The sequence below is a fragment of the Tiliqua scincoides genome, chromosome 4, assembly GCF_035046505.1.
Source record: "Tiliqua scincoides isolate rTilSci1 chromosome 4, rTilSci1.hap2, whole genome shotgun sequence".
Taxonomy (NCBI): Eukaryota; Metazoa; Chordata; class Lepidosauria; order Squamata; family Scincidae; genus Tiliqua; species Tiliqua scincoides.
In genome coordinates this window covers 215,333,344-215,348,384 of record NC_089824.1, presented here as the reverse complement: position 1 = coordinate 215,348,384, position 15,041 = coordinate 215,333,344, and the positions used below count along the sequence as shown (strand labels likewise).

At 45.8% G+C, this 15,041-nt stretch overlaps 1 protein-coding gene across 3 annotated transcripts in view; it reads right to left on the bottom strand.

The window, feature by feature from the left end:
• Positions 1 to 14,658, bottom strand: part of OSBPL2 (oxysterol binding protein like 2) — an 89,580-nt gene extending 74,922 nt beyond the window's left edge. For all 3 annotated transcript variants that reach the window (XM_066623563.1, XM_066623562.1, XM_066623564.1), the window contains exon 1: positions 14,562 to 14,658. The gene's annotated coding sequence lies outside the window, so the exon portion shown is untranslated. The remainder of the gene's footprint in view (positions 1 to 14,561) is intronic.
• Positions 14,659 to 15,041: the final 383 nt, after the last annotated feature.

Below are 15,041 nucleotides of genomic sequence, written 5' to 3'. Positions count from 1 at the left end.
TTTTCTTAGTTATATTGCTGCAAGTGAACCTTTGATCTCGATGGATTTGATTCTCTGTAAGCCACCTTGGGCACCCGCAATAGTGAGGGAAAGGTAAAGTAAAAATACATTAAAGAAATAATGTATCATCCAGGGCATGGTCTGAAGTCACAAGATGCATCTCACCTGAAGCATAGCAAGTCTGGATCTGGTCACTGCCTGGATAGAAGATTGCCATCAAACCCAATGTATGCCACTTTGAACTCCAAAAGAAAACTAGGAGTGAAATAATATCAACAAAATATGTAGTCTGACATTTTTCCAAGGAGCTAAGGTGCCATACCGAGGGTTATGTGATTTAATTTTTACAATAATTATTTGAGATAAAGTAGGCTGAAACATTGGCAAATGAACTCAGAGTTTGTCCACTGGATTTACTCTGAACCAGAAAAAAGTTTAAAATTTTGGGGGATTCTTGTGAAAGGGAATGTACAGGCCTGAGGTTCATAAACATCACATGAAACCCTGATTAAGCCATGGTTCTACGTGACCAATCTTCCATATCCAACCAACACTATCTGCAACACAACAGGTGTTCCCCACATTAGTCAACTCACCTGTTTCTCATAAGTTATGGAATTGTACCCTCCTTCTAAATTGCCTAGATCAACAATTTCTATTGGTCACAACCCACTGGTGTGTCACAACCTGATTTTTGGTAGCAGCTGCAATGGTGCAGCTAAAATGGTGTGCCAGCACACAACCTGCTTCAGCAGCCATGGTGTGCTGCTTCCTGGTCCAAAAAATTGGATTGTAACACAGGTTGAGAACCACAGCATGCCGTGGCCAATGAAGCAGGTTGCATGCTGGCACAACCTGGAAGTGACTTTTGGGTCACATGACATTTTGGGGCTGCAGCTTCCTGCCCTTGGTGGGGCCCAGATACACCATGGACCACAAAGTGGACCAACAACATAAGAAGTTTGAGAACCCCGGTCCAGATTTCCCATACATTCTGCCCCAAACCTAGAAACCTTACCAAACATAAAAGTCACACATTAACAAACTTTATGTTTGCTAGGCTAGGCTTGCCTTGTTTTTATCTTTTTATAAGCAATCCTGCTGGGTGTTTCTCTCTGTATAGGCCAGTCTCAGAAGGTGGGCCTCACCACATGTGTTTCTTTTTAGGAGGGAGCTCAGAGGAAGGAAGGGGTGCCACTATCAAGAGAGTGATGGGCCAGGGGAGATATGGCGGTGGGGGCTGGACAGGCCATTACAGGAGAAGGAGAGTTTATCATAGGCAGATCATCTCTCCTTCTGGTCCTTCCCCCAATTCTCGGATGCCTGGTGGTCTTGGCGGTGAGTCCCTGGATCTGAAGCTGCTGCTTTTGAATGCCAGGTCGGTGAATAACAAAACCTGCATCATCCGGGATTTAATCCTGGATGAGAAAGCTGACCTGGTATATATTTTAGAGACCTGGTTGGACATGGCGGGAGGAGTTAGTCTCTCCAAACTTTGTCCACCAGGTTTCCAGGTGTTGCAGCAGCCAAGATTGCAGGGACGGGGAGGGGGAGTTGCAATGGTCTATCATGAGTCCATCTCCCTTACCAGGTGCCCTGTCCAGCAGTTTGCTGGGTTCGAGTGCCTGCATGTTGTGTTGAGAGGACCGGACAGGATTGGGATTCTGTTGGTGTACCACCCGCCCTGCTGCCCAACAGTCTCCCTGCCTGAGCTGACCGGGGTGATCTCGGGGGTGGCACTGGAGGCCCCCTGCCTACTAGTGCTGGGGGACTTCAATGTTCTTGCCGAGGCCCCTGCGGCAGGTGCAGCTCAGGATTTCATGGCTGCCATGACAACCATGGGCCTGTCCCAGAAGATCTTGGCCCCAACATATACTGCAGGACACGTGCTGGACCTGGTGTTTACAGCTGGGCACGGGGGCAGTGATCTGGATGTAGAGGAGATCAAGATCACTCCGTTGTCATGGACAGATCACTTCCTGGTAAGGTTTAGGCTTGTTGCGCCTTCCTACCTCCGCAGAGGCGGGGGACCGTTTTCTATGGCTAATGGATCCTGAAGGTTTCCTGAGGGCTCTGGGGGATTTCCCCACTGCCAAGACTGGTGTTTCATCTGAGGCCCTGGTTGACCTCTGGAATGGGGAAATGACCAGGGCAGTGGATGAGATTGCTCCGGAGTGACCTCTGCCACCTCGCAGACGGGGAGCGGCTCCTTGGTTCACTGAGTAGCTGCGAATGATGAAGTGGCAGGGCAGGTGTCTAGAGCAACGGTGGCAGAAAACTCGGGATGAATCCGATCGGACACGGAGTAGAGCTCATTACAGAGCCTATTCCGTGGCGGCAGTAGCAGTGAAGAGATCGTTCTTCTCTGCTACCACTGCGTCTGCTGACAACCGTCCGGCAGAGCTGTTCCGTGTGGTGCGGGGCCTCCTCCATCAGGCCCCTCCAGTAGACCAGGAGGAATACACGGTCAGCCTCTGTGACGTGTTTGCGCAACATTTTGCAGATAAAATCGATCGTATTCGTCACAACTTGGATGCCACATTGACAATGTCTGGCGATGTCCCCTTGGCAACTGCTTGTCCAGTGTTGTGGGATTCTTTTCAGCTTGTACAGCCTGAGGATGTGGACAGACTCCTTTGGAGCGTGAGGACAACTGCCTGCCTGCTTGACCCTTGCCCAACTTGGCTGATAAGAGCTGCCTTGGGTGGACTGGCTGAGTGGACAGGGAGGGTGGTCAACTCTTCCTTGATGGAAAGGACGTTACCACTTGCTTTGAAATGGGCGGTGGTTCCCCCCCTCCTGAAGAAGCCCTCCCTGGATTCCACTGTGTTAGATAACTACCGGCCAGTCTCCCACATCCCGTTTCTGGGCAAGGTAATTGAGCAGGTGGTGGCATCCCAACTCCAGAGGGTCTTCGATGAAGCGGATTATCTGGATTCTTTTCAATCTGGTTTCAGGCCGGGCTTTGGGACGGAAACTGTCTTGGTCGCCTTGCTGGATGACCTACGCCGGGGACGGGACAGGGGGAGTGCGTCCCTATTGGTCCTGCTGGACCTCTCAGCAGCTTTCGATACCATCGACCATGGTATCCTTCCGGGCCGATTGGCCGAGTTGGGGGCACTGTTTTGCGGTGTTTCTGCTCCTACTTGGAGGATCGGTCCCAGATGGTGGTGCTGGGGGATGCCTGTTCGACACCCTGGCCCTTGAGGTGTGGGGTGCCACAGGGCTCAATTCTATCCCACATGCTATTTAACATCTACATGAAACCGCTGGGAGAGGTCATCTGGGGCTTTGGAGTGGGGTGCCATCAACATGCCGACAACACCCAGCTCTATCTCCCCTTTCCTCCAGACTCCAGGGTGGCGGTTGAGGGCCTGGAGCGCTATCTGGAGGCGGTGAGGATCTGGATGGGGGCTAACAAGCTGAAATTAAATCCAGATAAGACAGAGGCTTTCCTGGTTCGGAAATCCTCGATGCAGGTGCTGGACTATTGGCTTGCGCTGAATGGGATTGCACTCCCCCTGAAGGAGCAGGTCTGCAGCTTGGGGGTCCACCTGGACTCGCAGCTGCTCCTGGATTCCCAGGTGGCGGCTGTGGCTAGGGGGGCCTTCGCTCAGCTTCGGCCGGTGCGCCAGCTGCAGCCGTACTTGGATCGTGCAGACCTGGCCACGGTGATCCATGCCTCAGTGAAATCGAGGTTAGATTACTGTAACGCACTCTATGTGGGGCTGCCCTTGAAGACGGTTCGGAAACTGCAACTAGTGCAGAATGCGGCAGCCCGTGTGGTTACTGGAGGTAGGCGGTTCGACCCTGTCAGTCCACTTCTCCAGTGGCTGCATTGGCTGCCCATTCATTTCCAGGCCCAATTCAAGGTGCTGGTTTTGACCTTTAAAGCCCTATACTGCTCTGGGCCAGGGTATCTTAGAGATTGCCTACTCCTGTACAATCCGGCTCGTCCTCTTAGGTCATCAGAGAAGGCCTTTTTACAAGTCCCGCCACCTAGGGAGGTATGTGGGGCGGCGGCAAGAAATAGGGCCTTCTCAGTAGTGGCACCAACGCTATGGAACTCCCTTCCCCTTGACTTAAGAATGGCTCCCTCTCTTGAGACTTTTCAGCGAGGCCTGAAAACCCTTCTGTTTAAAGAAGCCTTCTGAGTTCTCGGCCTTTTTAACATCTTTTTAACATCTTTTATATTTTTTACAGGCCTGATTCTTTTATGATTTGCTGCTGCTCTATGCTCTTTTTACCGGATTATGTTTTATCTGACTGCTGTTTTTATGATATGTGTTAATATGTTTTTATTTGTTTTAAATTATGTTTTTAATCTGTTTTAACCTGTTGTAAGCTGCCTTGAGTCCCTTTGGGGAGAAAGACGGGGTAAAAATAAAGTTATTAATTATTAGTATTATTATTATTATTATTTATATGAGGCTATTTGCAATAAGGTATGCAAAGTTGTTACCCACCAATTTTTTTTCTGACTCTAAGTTTCACAATACTTAGACAATACTTAAACAAAATGCAAAAACCTATAGTCGCCTGAGACCCACTGTTAATACTATAGGCTCACCTACTTACGACATGGCTAAATATCTAGCAAAAATGCTTCAACCCTCTGTAGGAAATACACACACATTTGTAAAAGATTCTGCACACTTTGTAAAAAATTCTAAAGGACCACCTATTTCCACCACAGCAAGACTTGCCAATTTTGATGTGGAATCTCTATTCCCAAAGGAACCTCTCAGAGAGGTCATGCTTCTAATTCAGGACATAGTCCCTAAAAATATTATGGACTTGTATCATCATTGCCTCACCTCCACATATCTCAGCTGGAATGTGGAATTTTATGAGCAAATTGATGGAGTAGCCATTGGCAGTACACTGAGACCAAAAGCAGCTAATCTGTATAAGGAGTAATTTCAGGATGAGGCACTTAACACTAGCAACATTAAACCTAAGATCTGATTACGTTATGACAATGATGTCTTCACTATCCGGGATGAGGGTGAGGAAGAATTATTTTGTTTTTTATCACACATAAATAGTAGACATCCAGCTATTAGGTTTATTATGGAGCAAGAGAAAAATGGGTTGTTACCATTCCTGGATGTGCTTGTCAGCCACAAGGAGGAAGGCACGCTACGACATAGAGTGTACAGAAAATGTACACATACAGACAGTTACCTGCATATAAACTATAATCAACATCCTGGGCAAAAAAAGAGGACTAATTAACATCTTAACCACCAGAGCTAGATGTATCTCGGAGCCTCAATATTTACATGGAGAATATGCACATGTATCCAGAGCCTTACAGCAAAATGGATACATTATTATTGTTATTATTATTTATATACCGCTTTTCAACTAAAAGTTCACAAAGCAGTTTACAGAGAAAAATCAAATAGCTAAATGGCTCCCTGTCCCAAAAGGGCTCACAATCTAAAAAGATGCAAAAGAATACCAGCAGACAGCCACTAGAACAGACAGTGCTGGGGTGAGGTGGGCCAGTTACTCTCCCCCTGCTAAAAAAAAAGAGGAGCACCCACTTGAAAAAGTGCCTCTTACCCAATTAGCAGGGGTTTTCAGAACAAGCAATTAACCGAGCATTGCAACCCAGGCAAAAAGTGCACAAGAAAATGAGACCAGAACAAAAGGATTTTTGCCTTATATCCAGAACATCACGGATAAGATTGGGAGGATACTGGAGAAAGCCAACCTCAGACCCATCTATAGACCTACCAAAAAGATCTCTCAGGTGTTGCAGCCCATGAAAGATAAAACCACTACTTTCCATGGCTGGTGTCTATTGTACCCTTGCAAGTGTGAAAAAGTCTAAATCAGGACCACAAATAGGAGCATGATTACAAGAGTAAAGGGACATGAACGCCACTGCCGCTTAGAACAAAATGAAACATCAATAGTAGCTGATTTTGTTTGTTTGTTTTACAAAACTGTTTATGAAGCTACATTTCAGAACTCAAGGAAAGCCTTGCTGAATCAACTCAAAGATCCATGTAGTCCAGCACCCAGTTTCCTACAGTGACCCATCAGTTATCTCTGGAAAGCTCTCACAGCCACTCTCGCCTTCCCCGCATGCCACAGGCATGTTCTGGGGATGGGGAGACAACACTTCTAATAAGAATGTACAGAAAGGAGGTGCACTGTATGGTTTTATTTTAATAACAGAAATTGAATGTAGATTAAGAAGACTAATTGCTTCACCTGTTACAGTTGTTCCACAGTCCCACCATGCCTTTTCTTCCTTTTTAGGATGACCTACTCGCCCACTTTGTTATGCTGCCTGCCACTGTTCCAGGCAACCTGAGGGAATGTGGTACTTCAAAATGAAATAGATTTTAATTCATTTATTGAAATAAATGGATCTTACTTCTGAGTAGACATGCATAAGATTGTCCCTTCTTCCCTGACTGCCCAGCTATCAGCGCTCTGCTACAGAAACAGGTGCAGACCAGCCCCAGCCTTCCCCTGAATTTCTATGGCCACTACTGAGTGGTTTCTCATCACAGCTCTTGCTTGCAGCAGTGACATGGGGAGACAAAGGTGCACCACTCTGTAGGGCCCCTCCAAGTGACAGGCCTGTCCACAGAAGCCTATAAGCAGGAGAGGAAGGCATACCCATTGCTGCCCTCAAATGATATTTAGAGGCTTACTGCTCAGTCTCTGGTCTATGAAAGACTGCCTAGGAAACTTGCAGAGAATCTTACATCTGCTTGATTCAGTAAGTTAAAAGTGGATGAAATGTGAAAAGGATCCATTGCGATGTCTGCCATCTATCTCCACAATTCTGTCAATAAAACTAAGGGTTAAACAAACATAGCAAAATCAGCAAGGTATGTTTAATTACATGCCTGCTGCATTAATATATGATGGGTGTGTGCAGATCTAACATTAACATCAGAAGGGCCACATGAGTGAGAAGTGTTCTCCCCCAGCATAACCCTTAACAATCCTCTAGGCCAGTGTTTCTCAAACTGTGGGTCAGGACTCACTAGGTGAGCTGTGAGCCAATTTCAGGTGGGGCCCCTTTCATTTCAATATTTTATTTTTAATATATTAGACTTGATGTTACTCTGCTATGTGTCGGCATTTGGGGAAATGCTACAGACCTGTACTTTTAACAAGCTCCTATGTATTTTTTTTTTTTTTACAATGAGCCAATGGGACTTACTCCTAGGTAAGTGTGGGCAGGCTTGCGGCCTAGGATTGTTAAAAATTTTCCTGCTTGATGATGTCACTTCCGGTCATGACATCACTTTCAGTGGATCCCAATGGATTCTCATTCTAAAAAGTGGGTCCCGGTGCTAGATGTATGAGAACCACTGCTCTAGGTCAGTGGTTCTCAAACTTTTTAGCGCTGGGACCCACTTTGTAGAATGACAATCCATTGGGACCCACCTGAAGCTATATAACGGCTAAAAGTAGCATCATCAAGTAGGAAAATGTTCAATAATCCTAGGCTGCAATCCTATCCACACTTACTCAGCTCAATTGACTATCACTGTTAAAGAATATACAGAGTAGCTGATTAAAAGTTCAGATCTGTAACATTTCCCCAAATGCTGTGACATACCATGGTGGCATCAAGTCTAATAGGTTAAAAAAATTGAAATAAATGGGGACCCACCAGAAATTGGCTCATGACCCACCTACTGGGTCCTGACCCACAGTTTGAGAAACACTGCTCTAGGCACTTTTCTACTAGGTCAGTCAGCTTCCAGGTTATCAGAACAGGGTCAGAGGAAAAAAGTTTGAACAATAGATTCCAGAAATGTAAGTTCAGGAAGAGTTGAATTTCCTCTCACCTATTCAACACTTGCATCTAATTCTAAGACCTCCCCACCATATCTGTGAACAGGACAGAAACATGATTAACCCATTTTTGCCCAGCCTACAGATGTACACATTTGGTATCTGTTGCATATATGCAACATTGGACAGAAATGACTTAAATACAACTGTCAGCATCACACCTAGTTTGACCCAGATAGCCATCTCAAGTTAACTCCTCAGATTCATATTTAGCAATGGTGGACCTCCCATTCACTCTATGGGGTAAATGCCCTGGGTGCAGAGCCTTGCGCACCTTTAAGACCCTGCAGAAGTCTCTCTGAGACGGGGTCAGAAACTGTGCTTCAGTTTAAAGCATTGGGAAACCTTCAGGAGGCTTCTCTGATGTGCCCTGGAGTCATGCAAGGCACTATGTGCTCCAGGTAAGTGGGGGGCAGAATTGCATGGGGGTGGCAACATCCTGTGGGGGGGCACCATCACAGACCTTTGCCCTGAGGTGCAAAGCTGGGGAGGTCTGCCACTGATATTCAGTAGCCAGCTTCATTTAGAAGACACAACAGATGCAAACTCCAAGCTCCATTTCACTTTGGAGAACAGAATATGCCCATATCCCACACCTTTAATCCATTTGGAAGGCTTACTCACAATGTCGTTGGAAAATTATTTTGCTAAGCACTCCATTTTGAGCACAACTGAAAACAGTATTTCAGATTTCTCAGGAACTCCAGCAGTCAAGTATGTTGCATTGTTCCAGTCCTGGTCTTTGGCAAGGTCTACTTCCCAAAATGCATAATCTCTTTTGAAATCATTAAAATCCTATATTCCCAACTAGCATTATCCCAAATAGCTGGCATTAGTGTGGGATGACACAAAACAAGCCCTTGAGAATAGTCTTGCAGCACAGATGCACTGATGCCCTTGCAGAGATAAGAAAGACAAATTACCATTGCATACAGTCAGCAACCCTGAACTTCAAGTTTTTTTCTAATACATGCAAGATCAAAAAACAAAAACACAGCTATAAGCGAGCAGGACATAAAAACTGAACAATGCATGCTGAACAGTAATTCCATATGCATCATCTACATTTCTTGATGAACTTTTAAAATGGAAAGTGCCAAAGACATACACCTTTATTTACTTTGTGTAATGACCTCCAGACATGAAAAGAAGAACTATGCCTGGCTCAGAATATAAAATTCATATGAAGTTCATTACAAGTCCGCTTCCAGTATGGTGATCTGCTGCAACCTTCCAGCTGCATTAAAATAACTACTTTTCCTAATTTACCTAGACAAGTTCAGTCTGACCAGCAGTAAAAGGGAAGATCTGATTTTCTGATCAGCAGAAAAGGGAAGAGAGAAAAGGAGAACTGTGTAATAACTCACAGAGCCAACTGCTTAAAGTAGCATAGAGTCTGTGAGTTGCTAATGCCCTGGAAGCTAGGTGGGCAATACAAAAGCTCTGTACATTTTTTATTAAACACACTGTTTTTAAAGTTGAGAAATCATTCCAAGGTGGGGTTCATGACATCACAAGTCCCGAGTCATGTGCAGAACACAACCAGCTTCTGCCCCAACACACAAAATTAGTTTTTCTTCAACTCAGTCCTAGAGAGAACACTGAGCATGTGAACAGCATGCGATGAGCATACTTCTGTAGTGGCTCCACTGCTTAAATACACAGATTTGGACACAGAAACCCTATTATGTTTGCAATAGTCACATCACCCCATGACCTGGCTAAGCATAATTAACCTTATCAATATGAGACAGACTGATGAAAAACTCAGAATAGGCCTCTATGAAGCAAATGAGAGGGAAATTGATGTGAAACTTTTAGATCAAACTAATGATTCACCTAAAATGGCACAGTTCCACAGGAATTCCTTCTACAAGAAAACGAATTAACTCTCAAACTGCTTCACAGATCTTTACCTAACATCTGGACTGTTCCTCATTTGACACTTAAAATCTTGACTTATGTATAGTAGATAACCTTGTCTCCTGATTACCTACTGCTTTTTCTTACATGTTGCTACTTATATTTTTCCCTTAAATTATACATAATATATATTTTCTTACTTTACTAACTTTGAAAGCAGCCTCAAGAGAACTGGGGGGTGCAGTATTTTTACAAAATAAATACTATTGCACACAAATGCTACATTAGACATAGCTGCCTTCTTCAGAAGGTATGTTAGATTGCTCTGATAATTTTATTCCCAAACCTCTGAGGCAAGAGAGCTTCATGTTGCAGGGGATGAGTTTGCAGAGAACCAATGATGCTTGCAACTGTAGGAAAATTCCATGCATCAATACAGAACACTTTGGGAGGAAGATGATTTGGCAGCATAAACAAAACTGCACATTATTTGCCTTTTCTTGTCATATACTAAGCCATGAGTAAGAAGCCTAAGGAATTTGCACTGCACATGAATTCTGATCTGTTCAGGAAGAAAACCAAAGACGCATATGCATTACTACAAAGAAATTCTATGGAAGTTTAGCCAGATTCACTTTTAACAGAACTCAGAATGCCTAACTGGTATCTGAAACTTTAGCTAAACTGTGCAACTGACACTATACTGCAAAATACAATGCTTTGTAATTTCTATACTGGTAAGGTATACCACAACGCTATCTGCATACCTGCCTCAACAGTGGAGTCCTTCATGTAACCTCACAAAAAATCTGCAAAGCATTATTACACAGAAGAAAGTTGCAGCTAAGAACTTAAGACATGGCCACCCAAACCAGATTCTGGCTGATCTAGGATTTGAACTCAAATCCAAACTCAACAATATCCAGAACAACCTTCCCACTCCCACTGTTATGCTGCACATGGTTAAAGAAATCCCTATTTGTTAAATCCATTTGTTGTCTTGCAAGTGCAGGTTGTAGCCACTTCTGTGTCTCAAAAACAATGGAGAAAAAGGTCATGTAAAAGCTATTCACACACTTCATACTATTCAATCTCTCCTTATTACACAATACAGAGATTGATGTCACTTCTGCTCAACACTCTGCAATTGAGGTGCTCTACTGTTGAATTCCCTTATGAATTACAATGTTTTTCTTTAATTCTATACTCCTGAGCAAGCAGGTTCCAGTTCTATATTCCTATTTATCACACTATAATGTTAGAAAGTCTTTGAGGGGTTGTTGTTTTTTTTGTTTTTTTTAATGTCAAAGGAACAAGACAGGAAACACACAACTTTGCTACACATATTAGGGTTTTTTATTTTCTAACTAGAGAACATATCTGCATCTTCTTGTCTAAGAAGCAGATCTCTATGTTTTCAGAGAAAGGAAGACTGAAATGAAAACTGACCTCTAAACTAGGTAAGACATTATTGCTCTAATCTCAAGAAAGAACAAAAACAATCCAAGTCAATCCAAGAAAATTACCTCTCTTTCTGCCCTTTACCACCTTACCTGTGCTTACACTGGTTACTTCCAAAAATGACAAAGCAGCACCACCTCGACATCTCATCTGAAAGTATTTAGTTACAATTCAAACTGGAGGTAGAAACAAAAGTATCACCTCATTTTCTATTTCACCCCCACTATGAGTAGTAAATATACTCTCCGTCATCTGTTTGTATGCTAGTTTCAAATCCTTGATTACAGAGATGTAAATGGAAGACGCCTACCACTATTCCAGCAAGTCCCACAAGTTACCATAGGGATGTCTAGTTCTAAGGTCAGAGCTTCAAGCTAGAAGGAAGTAGGGAACACCTCTAGATAGACTCAAAGGTAACAGTAACTAATAACTAGTTTAGTGCCTCTTCCTCTTAATGTAAATGAGCCCAAGGGCCAGGAGAGCAAGTTTTATACAAGAAATCAAGTCTATCATCACCTACTAAGTTATTATCCACAACTTGCTAAACAAAATGTTCTCAGGTAGAATAGAGAAATCAGCCATAGAATGAAAGTAACAGACCTCAAAGTAGGGATAACCCTTGCTCCCCAGGAAAGACATTATCACTGAAGTCTATTCTAACAGAACAACAGGCGCAAATAAGATCCTATGCTAACCAACGGGGAATTTCTGCTTTCTTCTTGGGCCTGGGAAAAAAAACCCCTTCCAGCACCAGGACAGCTTTGGATGTGCAAGGTGTAGAACAGGGGTGGCTCACAAACCACATGCAGTTCTTTGACATATAATGTACAGCTCTCAGAAATATTTTTGCTGAGCTCCTTTTTTTGCATCACAATTAATATAAAAGATAAATAACACATTTTCAAGCATTAATAATTTACCAGGTATAAACCAGAAGTCCACTGGATTAAAACATAAATTTAATATTCATGGTGAATAAATATATATTTAAATATATATTCTTAAATATATATTTAAGAATTTAAAGGCTTCTTAAATACTGCGGCTCTCAAACATCTCTCTTGCAGCTATCAAACATCTAAAGTTAATAATATGTGGCTCTTGCATTAAGCAAGTTTGGCCACTCCTGGTCTTTTTATTCTCTTTTTTCCCCCCTGCTCTAAACTGAGGAAGAATTCACTCCCTCCTCTAGGGAAAAGTCACACCTTGAATGATTCAAGCTCCAGACATGAAATTTTAATTTTGATGCCAATGGGAGTACTCTTCAACACAGCAGGTAGACCACCACTAGGGAAATAAGGTTTCACATTCACAGATGCACCTCCCCATCCCTGGCAGTGCAAAGGGGGGGGGGAGATTAACAGAAGGAGGTATTCAGGTTTGAGATGGGAGGGAGGAACTCTTTCTCTCAGATACTACAAAGATAATCCTATCCCATGTTATGCATAGAATAGCTAGACAAACACAAACTTAGAGAGAAGATGAGGAAGCCTCAGGCTGAGCAGAAGGCCTATTCCCTTTGTAGAACAAATCAGCAATCAGATACTGTACAGCCATGTGGGGAAGACTAGATGCCTCCTCCACCTAGATTACTAATGGACAGTGGCAAAAAGAAGTCACACAAGCCTAGCCCTTTCTCATGTGCTTTAACTACAGCCTGAAGTGCAGAAAACAGCATAAGAATTCAGCTGGATCAGGCCAAAGGCCCATCTAGTCTAGCTCCCTGTATCTCATGGTAGCCCACCAGATGCCTCAGGGAGCACACAAGACAACAAGGGACCTGCTTCCTGGTGCTACTCCTTTGCACCTGGCAATCAGAGACAGTCTACTTCTAAAACTAGGAGGTTGAACATACCCATCATGGCTTGTAACCTGTGATGAACCTTTCTTCCAGAACTCTGTGCAATAACTTCTTAAACGCATCTAGGTCAGACGCCATCACTGCATCATGTGGCAAGGAGTTCCACAGACTAATTACACGCTGGGTAAAAAAATGTTTTACCCAGAAAGGTTTTTGTCTATTCTAACTCTCCTGACACAGATACACTTTTAAATGCTCAGAGATTAACCAAACATCACTTGCCAACAGGTGTGGACCAAACTGTTTCTAAGGGTACAGGAGCAAGGTTCAGCTACACTCCCCGCTGAAGCACCACTGGCACTCTTGCTCTTACCACCCATCCAAAGGCAAGAGAGAGACACAAAGAGGGAGGCGGCAACAGCACTTACTTGGCGTTTCAAGGGGGGTAGTTGGAGGACAGAGCCTGAGGTATCCCCCACCCACCCCCAATTCCATCACAGGAAGCTGCTTGAAGTGAGAGAGAGAGGCTGTCATCCCCAATACTGAACACATTCCCTCAGAAGTGAGCCTGCCATGTTTCAATGAGGCTTGCTCTCTACCAAGCTGAGGCCTGAAGCCAGGAAAAAGGTGTTGCCTGGCCCTCCATCCTCTCAGATCAATGCTCCTATCTCTTTCACAGGGCTGCCTGTTGCTCTGAAGATGCCCTTAGAGGGACAGATGGCAGGGACATGCAGTACAGGCAGAGTCTTCCAAAAAGCACCACTGCTGCTGTGTGAGGCCTTCCAAAAGCTTCACTGCCACCCTGTGAGGTGAGGCAGGACCTTCCCACTGGAATCCCTGAAAAAGCACCTCCACCACCACGTGAGGTGAGGCAGAGCCTCCCCCTGATGTCCTTCAAAAAGCATCACTGCTACCCTGTGAGGCGAGGTGGAGCCTTCCCACTGGAGTCCTTTGAAAAGTGCCGCCACCACCACCTCCCTGCTGGGGTCCTTCGAAAAGCACTGCCACTGTGTGAGGCAACCAAGCACCCACAATCTACGGGCCCTGAGGAGGCAAGTGAGGTAGAGCCTCCCCACAGGAGTCCTTTGAAAAGCGCCACCACCGTGTGAGACACCCAAGCGCACACAACCCACGCGCACTGCCTGGGTGGGTGCCTCACAGGGCAAAGGCACTTTCTGAAGGACTCCTGTGGGGAGGCTGTGCCTCACCTGACATGGTGGTGGCACTTTTCAAAGGACTTCAATGGGGAGGCTCCGCCTCACCTCAGAGGGCAGCAGTGGTGCTTTTCGAAGGACCCCAGGGGGAGGCTCTGCCTCACCTGCCTCCCCACCCACTGCATGCCCCTGAAGGGCGGTGGGGGGACGTGGTGCCCTCCTCCACTCAGGCAGCCCCAGGGAGGGAGCCCCCCTTCTCTTCCACTGACCCCCCCCCCATAGCCGAGGGCATGTCTCCTCAGGTAGGCCTGGAAGGGCTGCCCCTGAGCCCCCCCAGTCACTCAGGCTCCAGCTGTTTCCCTCGCTCCCTTGCCAAGCTGAGGAGGGGGGAGTCACGAAGCGGGGGGGGACATTAAGCGCCGGAGATTGGTTGGCTGGCTGGTTACCTGGCACCCGACTCTGCTTCGCGCTCCCCTCCCGCGGCGGGCGCGCGCGCGCGCACACACGTTGCGACCCCCAGAGGAAAGCCGTTGACACCAAGGCGGAAGTGAGACCCTCTCCCTCCACTCCCCCTCCCTCCCTGCGCCGTTCTAATCCCGCCTCTTTCCCCCTTGACAGACAACCAGGAGCGTCCAATCGGGGAGCGCGGAGAGTCGTCACGGGCAACACAGCGGGAGGGGGAGAGCCACCTCCCTTTCTGCTCTCGCGCTTTCGCTCCACCCACCAGCTGACCAATGGCATTGCCGGGAGGGAGCGGGCGTGGCTTGGGCTGAACGTCCGCTGCCTTGCCGAGAAAACAGCCCTCCGAGGCGCCTCCCCCCGCGCTGCTCGCTGATTGGGCATTGCAGAAGAGGGGGCGTGGCTATGCAAACGAGGATGGAATTCCCGCCAGGAGGTGGCTGTCAGCTGGCGGTGGCGTAGCCAGA